The sequence below is a fragment of the Camelus ferus genome, chromosome 25 (assembly GCF_009834535.1).
Source record: "Camelus ferus isolate YT-003-E chromosome 25, BCGSAC_Cfer_1.0, whole genome shotgun sequence".
NCBI classification, from domain to species: Eukaryota; Metazoa; Chordata; class Mammalia; order Artiodactyla; family Camelidae; genus Camelus; species Camelus ferus.
Window position 1 is genome coordinate 29,327,826 of NC_045720.1, and position 12,194 is coordinate 29,340,019.

Consider the following 12,194-nt stretch of genomic DNA (forward strand, 5'->3'; position numbering starts at 1 on the left):
GGCCTAGGAGGAAGAAGGGCAAAGAGCAAAAACCAAATCCCAGAGCCCTTTACAGGAGCTCTTCTACCAGCTCCGCCTGGGGCCTCCAGCTCACACCCCCAGGGCCCAAACTGCTCTACTGCCCATCCTTAGCTGCAGTTTAAACTGGGCAAATTGCTGCCCTGAACAGAATCAAAGTGCAGTTAGGACAAAGGGCAGAGTGGGTGTCGGACAGGTTCCCAGCAGTGTCTGCTCCACTCTCTTAAGCTTCTGGTGGGAATGCCTACCCCCATGGCAGGGTTGTCTGGATGACAAAATGGAAGGTCACATGCAAGATCACTTCATACACGATAAAAGGCATTTCATAAACAAAGTGGAAATATTATGAACTGTTTTCTCAGAGAGCAAATCGAATGTTAATAGCAAGTCTTACTAAATGCGAAGACTTGGGTAATCAATATCACTTGAACCTTAGCTCATTCTCTTTCAGACATCTTCAGATAAGCCAAGATCCAGGGTTTTCATCAGTACACAGCCTTAAATACCAATCTTCAGATCCATGTTATTATCAAACATTGTTGTGGTGGACATCTGTTCATTTCCTCCAGTATTCCTTTTCCCTCCCTCTTAGTAGGTGGAATGTCTTTCCATATGATTTTTCTTTGGAATGATCCCCTCACCTCTAAGGATAAGCCTTGATTAGTTTAAAGCCATTCAGCAAAGTCTAGTGACTGATTCAGTGATGGGTAATCAGAGTGACTTCAGAACTTGGGACGGCCAGCATGCTAACACTATCCTCTTGTGGTCTTGACCTGCTGAAGATTTTTTTTGCACCATAAGGAGAGGCAGCCAGAAGGTGAAGTCAATCTACAGAGAATATGCATGCTCAGAGAACTGCAAAGAATCAAATGATATACATAGTGAACCTCTGTTTCCCCCAAACCAACCCTACGTCCAGCATTTTTCCCCCAGCTCAATGAACCAAAATATTTCCTTGTTTTGTTATTTATTTGTATAAGTGAGTTTGAGTTGGGTTTTCCATTATTTGTAGCCAAAAGATTCCTGAATGATAGTTTCTATGTATATTCCAGGAAAAAATTGTATGTATTATTTTAATACATTATTTATTATTTAAATAATGTATATATTTTAAACAACATCTTAATATATTATATATTTATATATATTCTGAAGTTTATAGTCCTTTATAGAAAAATAAGCATTCTTAATAATAGAATATTATTATTATTAAGAATATTGATATTCTTAGTGAATATTCTTAAGAATGCTTGTTTTTCCCTGTAAAAATTGCCTGCATAACTTCTGTCTAAAGGATTTTAGAATGTGTAATGCTAGGACCTGAGTCTTGCTCTTTAGGGACTGAACTTATTACAACCCTGTGGTACAAGACTCAGCCCTGAGTACTTTGAGCTAAAGACCAATTAGGCTGAGATATGTCAGTGTTCTTGTAGGTGTGTTTCCTGTTTCCTGTTTGCAAAGGCAGCTACAGAAGAAATAAAAGTAACAGCCTTGCATAAACCACTTACTGAGCTGTCAAATGTTCAAGTAAATTATTCATTAATTATGAGTGCTCTCAGTCGCAGGGCCACACAGCTGCTGGTGAGATCTGCCGGGATAGCTGCGGAGGCTCTCGGGTCCCAGGCGCTGCACCACTGCATAGCGTGAGTTACTTTTTTAACCTCTCATGTGCCTTGGTTTTAAATTGTATAAATTATGGTTCAGAATGCAGAGATGTTGCATCCTAGGTTGTTGTGTGTTTAGTGTTTCATATAGAAAATGCTGGTTTGTACCTGCATGAAAGCTTTGCTATGAGTATACATTTCCATTTTCAACTCTAGATGAATTTGTGTTTGACCGAAAACTATGCACCCAGTCTAATTTTTTAAAAAATTCTGTTCTCTTCTGATTAAATAGAAACCTAAAGAAATTTACTCAAAAAAAAAAAAACAAAAAACCATATAGAAGTGATAATGAAGTAAAAACCTGACTTGCTTCCTAGAAAAAAGGGCAGTAATTATGTGCCCCTCCTTACTTCCCAAATCTACTCATTTGGTATGGAAAATTGAAGAGGATATTGTGCAGCAAGCAGATGGAATGTTTTGTAATTCAGAAAAGGTTCTTTTGAAATTCTACTATAGTATAGTCAGGACAGCAGCACCTGCAATAGTGAATTTGCTCTTAAGGTAGGGACATTAGTACTTTCCTAATTTGTTGATGTGGGTTTCAAAAGCCGTCTTATTGAATGTTTAGGAAATTGGCTTTTCAGGAAGGGAAATCTACTGATTTATGAATGTCTTGGAAATTTTTCAAAATATGTTAATGGCCTCAGATGAGAGCCAACCAAGATTTGTAGGCAAGGTAATACGGCTTTAGCCCTGGTAATACTTTTTGTGGCTGTTGGTAAACAAGGCATGAATATTAGTCTAATATTTACTTGGTCAGATAGTTTTGTATAAGGACAACTGGATAAAATATTAAAATAAATTTGGGCAAAAACAAAACCTTAGTTTGTATTTTGCTGATATTGGAGGGAAGAGAAATTATATAAAATAAAACTTAAATGTGCTTAGCTTTTCTTCATCCCACTACCTTCATCCCCATTAAGTCTCTGTGGCTTGATTATTAGATGAGAAACATGGCTCAACAGGATGTAACAAGAAAGTGAAAGTGAAGAGCCTTTATTCCAAACTGGGTAGGCTAGTCCTTTTGATAAGATCTATATAGGACAGTAGAGAACGTATTTGAAGTCAAGCTAACCAAAATATATTGTTGTTGTTGGTTTTTTCCTCATGACATTGAGAACTAAGCCTCAGTCCCACTGCATTTCTCCTGGAGGCCAAGAAAGAATTGTGCATTTAAGTTGGTTAGTGATCAGGCAAACTTAAGAGGATCTTTCTTCTTCTGATACTCTGACTGAAGTACTTAATGGATATCACAACCCTAAACATGATAGTAGCCATTGGCTTCGTTCCTTGGATCTTTCTGATATCAAACTAAAGAATAATAGAAAAATGTGCATTTTTGCCCTAAAGACAGTAAAGCATGAGTATGATCCAGCATAAGAACCCTTTCCCTTGACAGGAAGATATAGGGAATCAATGTGTTTGCCATTGGTTTCCGGCCGTTTCTGCCCCTCCTCAGGCATCCAGGTCTCTCTTCTGTGTCTGTGATCTCAGGGACAGGTGATTCCTCACTGCAGGTTCCCTTCTTGAGTGAGCCCCAGACACACTCTACTTCATCTCTGGTTCATGCGGAGCAAGGAGGGGCTACAGGAATTCATGCTGCAGATTTGAGCATCTGCCACACCCAAAGGAGGATAATTTGGATAAAAAATTGACTGAAAAGCTCTTGAGGCGTGAAGAAGCCACTTCCTGCTCAACTACTGTTGGCTTGAGAGAGGAGTGGGCAAGGGCAGGGGTGAGATGACCCTGTCACAGAGACTAAGCTGTCTAACCAGGGCTTTCCAAAAGAATGGCCGAAGTTAGCAAACACTGCCCCAGTTTCCTGGGCTTTCTGGAATTTTGTTCAAGAATTCCAGACTCTCTTGTAAAAATTGCCTAGTGACAGAGTTCCTGACAACAATAGATAGGAAAGGTACATGTAAGGAAACCATTTTAAAGTGAAGTGTGTGAATGGACTCTAGGTTTACGATTATTTCTGACTTCCTGTTGTCTGGGTATCTCTCTTTAGCCCCTTAGGCTAGAATTATTTTGTCTGGATCCCCAAGAAATCCATACTCTTCCCCAAGGCTTCCTGTGTGACTAGCTTCTCAGTTACATGCTGTTACATGGAATTATATTTTTCTACAGTTTTCTGCACTAAAGATCTCTTTCCTCCTCCTCTTAAAAAAAATGCTATTTTAATCTTCTTAGCCTTGGAGCTCTCTATATTTTCAATGTCTCAGAAATCCTCTTCTGTTAAAAAACCTCCTTTGTCAACAGCATAGCTTTTGTTCAGGAGCAGTAATGGGGAGAGATTATTTCAGAGGCTGAGAGCACAAGACACCAAATATCTAGGGGATAATTAGGGTGCCCTTCCAGATTTGTTTTTCAGATGTTTTCAAATAGAGACAAATACTGATCATCCAAATAATTGATTCACTGACAACTATTTTCCATTCAGTCACGTTCTTAATGCCATAACAGCTAATAAGTTCAAAGAAAAAAAAAAAACCCAAACTGCTTTTTATTAGTATGTAGAAAAAAGAATAGAAAGAGAGTAATTGACTTCCCAGCAATTTTGCAACAAGTTCCTTTAGTGTCATGTAGACTTAAGAGAATGTAGTTTGTAGTAGATAAATGATAATTCCAGTTAACCAAAAAGTATTGATAAAGCAGCTACTAACCGGAGCCCTAGTGGAGAATGATGTAGTATAACATGGACTTACATATTTGATAACAGATCATGTTACTAGAAGCCTAATTCATTTATTCATTCAATAAATATTTACTGAGTGTGTTAAATGGTGGGGATATTTGTGGGGAACAAGGCAGGCATGATTTCTGCCTACAGTTGAGTGATGCGAGGTTGGGGGGAAATATTAATCAAGTAGTTACACAAATATATTTTACAAATGTGATCATTACTATGATGGGGGTAGGTGGGGAAAGAAACATAGGAAACCAAGACTATAAAATACAGGTACTACGTCTAGTGTAAGTGGTGATCAGGGAAGACTTCCCTAAAGAAATCTGAAGAGGTTGGGAATGGGGAGGAGAGTGTCCTGGGCAGAAACCCTGAGGTAGAAGAGAGCATGGAGCTTACTGGGAACTGAACCAAGGCCAGTGTTGCTGGAGAGCAAGTGGGGCACGATGTGGGGGAAAGCTAGAAAGGTGGCGGGGCAGATCATGAAAGACTTAGTAGACAATAAGTGAATGAATGAATGAACGAATGAATACGTGAACGAACATGGGTAGTTTATAACATGGAGTGAGTCCTATTGTCTCCTAAAAGGAGTTTGCAATTGTATAATTACTCTGCTGTTTTGGAGAAGGTATTTATTATTCATTCATTCACTCATTCAGCCAGTAAATAAAAGACAAAATCCCCGTTCACATGGATCTTAAATTCTAGTGGACCAAGCAGATAATATGCCAGTAAACAAATATGCAGATTTTATAGTAACTTTTTGTTTGTGAATAAATGATGTGAGTGGTCTTAAATGGAATTTTTTAAATCATTTCAAATATTTATTGTATTGCATTTAAGTGTGGTTATTCCTCTGTTTAGTTAAATAAAGTTACATCTTCTACCAGAGCTAGGACCATGCTCAGCACGTGTTCTTCACAGTACTCAGTTCACAAAGACTTTGGATAAATTCCAAGAGAAGAAATAAGAGAGGGAAGTTGTGAGATTTTTATTTGTTCTTGTTTCTGAGGAGAAAATTGATTCCACTGCCCCCGCACCTACCCTCCAGGTCCTTACCATCTCTTCTTGGAATGGTGGGGGCAGGAGGAGGGGAGCAACAAAAAGACTCAAGTGAAAACAACAGAGGCTAACGCTGATGGAAAAGGATCCAAGAGGGAGAATATTCCAGAGTCTATTTCTTTTGATAAAAAGAGCTTAGTATGTCTTATGATACACTTAAAATACTGTATAGATTTTGCACATTTGCTATCTCTATAAAAGGTTCGCATCTTACAATCAATGTGTACATTTAAGGAGAGACATTTCTTTGCCACATTCCCCAAAGCTGTCATTTAATTGATGGTGCATCTTAAAAGCATCAGTGACTTACAATTCAGAAAGTAATACTTATCTGGACCCTTGTTTGAATTTTCAGTCATGCCTGTCTTTTCTGCTTGAAGATTTCCTGATGGCAGTGTCTGCATATCTACCTATAAAGTATTACCGTTGACGGAATTAAACCAGAGCACTTGTGAGGGTCACCTTCAGGTCCTGCTTGCAAAAATCAGAAAGTAGTTCATTGTATCAAAGGGAGGCATAATAATTATCTGTTTTAATCTTCAGGAACATCCTTGTTTCTAATTTCCAAGTTGTATGAATCAAAGCGATTATTTCCATATAATCCAAGAGGAATAATAGAAATGTTGTTAGTGTGATCCTTTAGTACAAGAGTTCTTAACTGCAGCTCTGTTAATGTTTTGGACCAGATAATTCTGTTGTGAAGGGCTGTCCTATGAAGTGTAGCATATTTGGTAGTGTCCTGATGCCAGCCATATCTCCCCCGTCATGACAGTCCTCTCTAGACATTGTCACATGTGCTCTGGGGCAGGTAAAAGTGCTCTCAGTTGAGAACGACTTCTTTAGTATATCATAATCAGGGCTCAGTGCTGTGTTAGCTTTGTATTATAGTTGTATTGCAAACATGTCCAATTCTAAATGCATAGCTTTTAGTTTAACAGGATGGTATCTTTATAATTCTATAGTTCTTACATCACAATTAAAAATGCTATTATGAAACCCGAAGTCTAAATAATTAGATTTTTATTCAGCCAAATGTGTGAAATTCTGACATGGTAATATGTTTTGGGGCCCGGGGGACAGGGATGGTTTGCACTTTGAGGGCCTTATTTTATTGGTTAAAACCTTACAAGATTTTATCCTCAAAGTTTAAAACTTACTTAGCCGCTCAACTGTTTGTTTAAAGATACATTTATGGGAATCTTCATGCCACAAAGGACTCCAGCTCAGTCAGCTGCAATAACTAATAGCCTTTTGGTGACATATAGAAACTTAAAGGAGGCACATTCAGCGAGTTCATTTCTGGTTGTAGAGGAAGCTGAGAACAGCAGAGAGAGAAAAGTGCCACTCGGTATCCTTTGGTGATGGTACTTGACATTTAGCATAAGTTATTAGAAAGTGTAGTGGTTTAATGTTTCCGTGGTTTACTCTAAGTTTCTGAAAAAGGGAAGAATGTGTGTTCTTTCTGTCACTGTTAAGCTAAGAAATGGCATTTCAAAGTCATTTTAATCGTACACGATTAAATCTTCTAAAGCGGTATTTTACTCTGCTGTGGTGCCTCGGGAGGCTTAAGATGGCATAAATTTGCTTAGACATATGACTAGTATATGATACCATTAAGAGAACTATATTTAAAATTCCTTTTTACTGTTACTTACTTTGCTTAAAGGCCTCCTGCCTCAAAGTGTTGCATGTAGTTCAAATGGACCAATATTACATTATAAAATAGAGCTCTCTTTCATGTCACTATTATGTTCGGGAATATTTAAGAACTTCCAGTCGTCTCAAGAATAATGTTCTAATTCTTTTTCATGGCACTCAAAGCCTTGGACTAACTGGGCTGCAACCCATCTTTTCAGATTTATCACCTTTACCTCCATTTGCCCCTGTCCCCATAGCACACTCCAGCTGCAATGAACTAGGTGGCCTGGGGCATCCTTGCACTTTTCTGCCTTCATAGCTCTTCTCTCTGCCCCATAGCTCTGTGATCTCTGCCCCTCAGATTCCAATCCATGCTTAAGAATCATTTTTTTTCCCTGAAATTTCCCCAAATTTTCTCAGTTGGAATTAATCTCTCTCTTTCTCGCTCTCTCTCTCCTTCTCTCCTATAATGTTTGGAAAGCGCTACACTAGTACTTTTCAAACTATCTATGGGAAGGACTAGATTTTTTTTTATTACTATTTCCAATTCATTAGGGCCAATATGTGTCCTGTCCATAACGAGTACTTAGATCTCACACTGTGAAATTCACACATCCAAAGTGGTCTAGACCCCATTCAGTGAACCGACTCCACTTGATCACACATTTGGATATTGCAGCTATGTCCAATGCTCTAAAAGTGTCTAGCAGTTACTTGCAATCTCTGTACCTGTCCTGTTGTTGTCTGGTAAGAAATAGTTCATGAGGGGACACTGGTCCACAGACCACACTTTAACAAGCACTGCCCTAGACTCCATGAGGACAGGAGCTAGGTCTGCTTTTTTCATCATACTTCTAGCACTTGGCATTGCTTGTCACATAGTAAGCACATGTATTCAACGCAGAAGTATCCTACTACAGATAACAGCACCTAACAGCACCAAGATATCTTGGATCGAATCTTGATCACTTTTTAGCACCTATAGGATTATCGTGCCTAACCTGTATGAGAAATATCAGACTGAAAATAGGAATGAATGAGAATATCAGACTGATTTATTTTAAAAATATACTCTCTTTAGTATAAATAATGCTCTTTAGTATAAAATCTGCTGAAATAAAACATACACTCGGCCTGCTAGTCCTGGTATAGCCTTTATAAATGAAGATGCAGAGTGAACCCTACTTCAGGATGACACCTGCACCCCAATGTTCATAGCAGCACTATTTACAATAGCCAAGACATGGAAACAGCCTAAATGTCCATTGACAGATGACTGGGTAAAGAAGATGTGGTATATTTATACAATGGAATACTATTCAGCCTTGAAAAACAACAACATAATGCCATTTGCAGCAACATGGATGTCCCTGGAAAATGTCATTCTAAGTGAAGTAAGCCAGAAAGAGAAAGAAAAATACCATATGAGACTGCTCATATGTGGAATCTTAAAAAAAAAAAAAAAAGAACATAAATACAAAACAGAAACAGACTCATAGACATAGAACACAAATTTATTGTTGCCAAGGGGGCAGGGGGTGGAAAGGGACAGACTGGGAGTTCAAAATTTGTAGACACTGACAGGTGTATGTAGAATAGGTAAACGAGATTATACTGTATAGCACAGGGAAATATATACAAGATCTTGTGGTAGCTCACAGCAAAAAAGAATGTGACAAGGAATATATGTATGTTCATGTATAACTGAAAAATTGTGCCCTACAATGGAAATTGACACAACATTGTAAACTGACCATAACTCAACAAAAAAAAAGTTAATTAAATAAATGATCATTTGATCTATAATTTGATTTTCTTTCCCTAGATAGTTGCAAAAACTCACTGTAATTAACTTTATTTAAGTAAAATAAAGGGAGCTTAGAAGAAATCTAAAAATTTAGCATGTTAAATAGCAATATTGAGAAGTTGTCTGAGAGAAATGTACTCCTAATAGGAAACCCCACAGAAACAAAACTGTATTTTAAACCAAAATGGCTTTCTTTTATGCAGCTCAAGGGGATACGCTGAAACTCTTAAGCAGTCTAACATCGTATTTTTTGAAAATGAGACTTACATGGAGTTAGATGTTTAACTTTCTACTAACTAGCTAAATTTCTACTGGGAAAAACACCTGGGATATGAGTAACATTGTTCAAAATTTTAAATGTAAGAAATTTAGAATAAATTACTTGATAATGCTATTGGAACATAGATTTCTAACTTTCAGAAGTTCAAGAGTGTCTTTCTGAAGTGGTAAGAAGTAGTTGCAGTTGAATGTTCATATTTTTCATTGAATATTTCATTATATTAAACAGCCAAGAAAAACAAGAACATTTATTATATGTTTTTCCCACCCTTGTTAGCCACTTACTTTTCTATGGAACATTTGTTCTTTCTGGGAAACATATGGCATATGACCAGAACCATAATTAGTAACAGTTTGATGTTATAGGAATTTGAATTTCGGCAATTTCTAGCTTCTTCCTCTGAAATATAAAAGCAGTGAATACAGATCCTATGGGTTCACTGGAGTCAGCTTTTCCTCCTTTACAACTTGTGTTTTAATTGAGGAGGTGTTTCAAGACTCTTGTGAATACTTTCATAACTCTGCCCCAGACCCAGAAGGTGCCAGAAGGAGGCACTGTTGTAAGAACTTTACATATATCAGTGTAATCATTGCAATGACGGGTGAGATAACAGAGGCATGAAGACATTAATTTGCCAAAGTCACTTCAATGGGAGGGAAACTGTGTAGTTGAGATTCACCTTAGGAAGTTCGGCTCCAGATTCTGTGCTCTAGCTCTCATCCCTTAGTGTCTTATGCTGCTTTGCTCCCCTAAGTAGAGATTCCATTGGTATAATCCTGCAGAAGAGGTTATTTTCTTGCAGACTGTTTCTGCCTAATACTAGGTAGGAAATGCTGAGCAACTGGGGAATATTAGATAACAACAAGTGGTGGGTAACTGGTAATTCTGGGTAACTAGAGAATGCTGGGTAACCAAGGAATCCTGGGTAACTAGAGAATGCTGGGTAACCAAGGAATCCTGGGTAACCAAGGAATCCTGGGTAATCAGGGAATGCTGGGTACCTGGGGGAAAAGGGTGAGAAGCCATTAGTTGGCAGCTTACTCTGAACAACTTTCTAGCATCTGTAAACCAAAGGGTTGTTGTTATTAATACAAGATCTGGGACTGTCCTACAGAGTCAGTCACTCTCAAGCAGGATCCCTAAAAGCAGTGTCATCTTTGAATCAGAAGGAATAATATTTGTAGTAAGCACTTTTGCTTTGTGTTGGAAGCCATGGTTGCTGAGGCCGATTATTCACAGAAGTCAGGCATCCTGTGTTACTAATAGATTCATTAAGGACTGAAAATGTGACACTGCTTAGCAACATGCATCTTCTGAGCAGGAGGAGCAGCAGCAACAAGTATGTCCTGGCAGGTATTTTCATTTTCCTTTCAACTAACATTGTTTGTTTCCATTGTCATAGTATTAGCCAAGTGCCTTGGTGGGGGTTGGTTTAGATATATTCCCTTACATACAGAGATTGGCCCTGAAAGCTGGCATTAGTCCAGTGTAGAACCAGAAGAAAAAGTAAGCTGCAAGTAAGAAAAAGTAGTAAAAGATACCTGCAACTCTAATGTTCTGTATAAGGCTCCTAATTTTCACTGCTGGCAAGTGTGCAGTGGTGGTGATGTTACCCCTGTAAGATGTGGGAACTTGCTGTAATACTTTTCAGACTTCTTGTTTTGTTGGCTCTGGTCTTTCAGGTAGTAACAGAGTCCATAATCACTGAAAGCAGACATAATCCCTACTTCCTCCCAGTGAAAATTTAGTACTTTCCCTAATAACATTGCTAACACTACCCTGTCATTTGCACTTCACCATGTGTGTTGGAGAATGAGTTTGTGTCTGGGGAGAATTTGATCTGGATTGACTTTTACCCAAACCCTTCTTTCTTCTCCAAATTAAAATAGAAACTGTGCATCTGAGAATCCTGGCATTCTTTCGCATTCTTCCCTTTCTCTGTATCCAAAGTCATTCCAGCTTGGTGTCTTAAATTATGATGTTGTAACTTGACTTCTGCTCTGATGAAGAGCTAGAAATCCCAGAGGTTGGGGCCATCTTAAAGGGAAGACCATCTAAAAAGGCTTAAACAATTGTGGGAGGAAAGAAGGATTAACCTTCTTGCATGAAAACAACGGGCAAAGAATCAATTCACCCTAGAACAGAGGCAGCTGTTCATCCTGGAGGGGGAGATGTTCCACTTGGGATTGTCATCCAGTGATTAATGTCTTTTCAATTCCAGGATATATGGTGAAGCTTTTGGGATTTGAGTGAGCAGATTGTTCGATTCTTTGTCCCTCTTAGGGAAGGGTCCTGGAATGTGTAAATCTTCCTCTTGCAGTTTCAGTTTTCAGTGCTTTTCACACCCTTGGCTTTGCTTTTACTTTGTTGTGTCCTAGAATCACTAATTAATTATGAACCCAGTTCCTTCTGTGCATTGCTAATTGGATGTTTTGAAAAAAACTGCTCCATGCTGCCTTAAATAATGAGGAGAAAATTAAAAGGCTGAGAAGTCCTGGGAAAGATAGACCATGACCATTGGAAATCCAGCAGATATTACCCAAGATATCTGTTGCCCCAGTAACCAGGGGAGACAGAGCAATGGGGCAGTGGGGTTAGAAAAAATGTTCACAGTAAAGTGATAAAAAAAAAAAAGACAGGGTCAGTAAGAGGGTCCATTGTTGGGAAGACCATTTATGTGGAAGGAAATCCTGCTTGAAGACTGTATATGCTGGAAAGCTCTAGCTAGCCAAAGCCTCAGGGGGGGAGGTGGAGGGGGGAAGTTCCCTGAGAACAGGGGAAGAGCCAGGACTTAGGAGTCCAACATCCTGACATCTGTGTCTGGACTCTGCCATTTACTAACTGTGGAATTTGGAGCAAATGACTTTACCTCTCTGAGCATCCAGCTCTTCATCTGTGAGATGAAAAATAGCAGTACTTGTCTCAGAATTGTGGTGAGGAGTAAATGGGATCAAATTGGTGAGTGTCTAGACCACTTCCTGGCATATGAAAAATTCTCAGTACTGGCTTAGATATTATTATTATTATTATTATTATTATTAT

At 38.5% G+C, this 12,194-nt stretch overlaps 1 protein-coding gene across 5 annotated transcripts in view; it reads left to right on the forward strand.

The window, feature by feature from the left end:
* The window catches only part of NCALD (neurocalcin delta), a 275,167-nt gene that overhangs the window by 116,174 nt on the left and 146,799 nt on the right, over positions 1-12,194 (forward strand). For 3 of the 5 annotated variants that reach the window (XM_014566111.2, XM_014566112.2, XM_032468148.1), the window contains one exon: positions 1,578-1,661. The exons of the other annotated variants lie outside the window; for them this stretch is intronic. The gene's annotated coding sequence lies outside the window, so the exon portion shown is untranslated. Of the gene's footprint in view, positions 1-1,577; positions 1,662-12,194 lie in introns of those variants that run through there. 5 annotated transcript variants of the gene reach the window in all.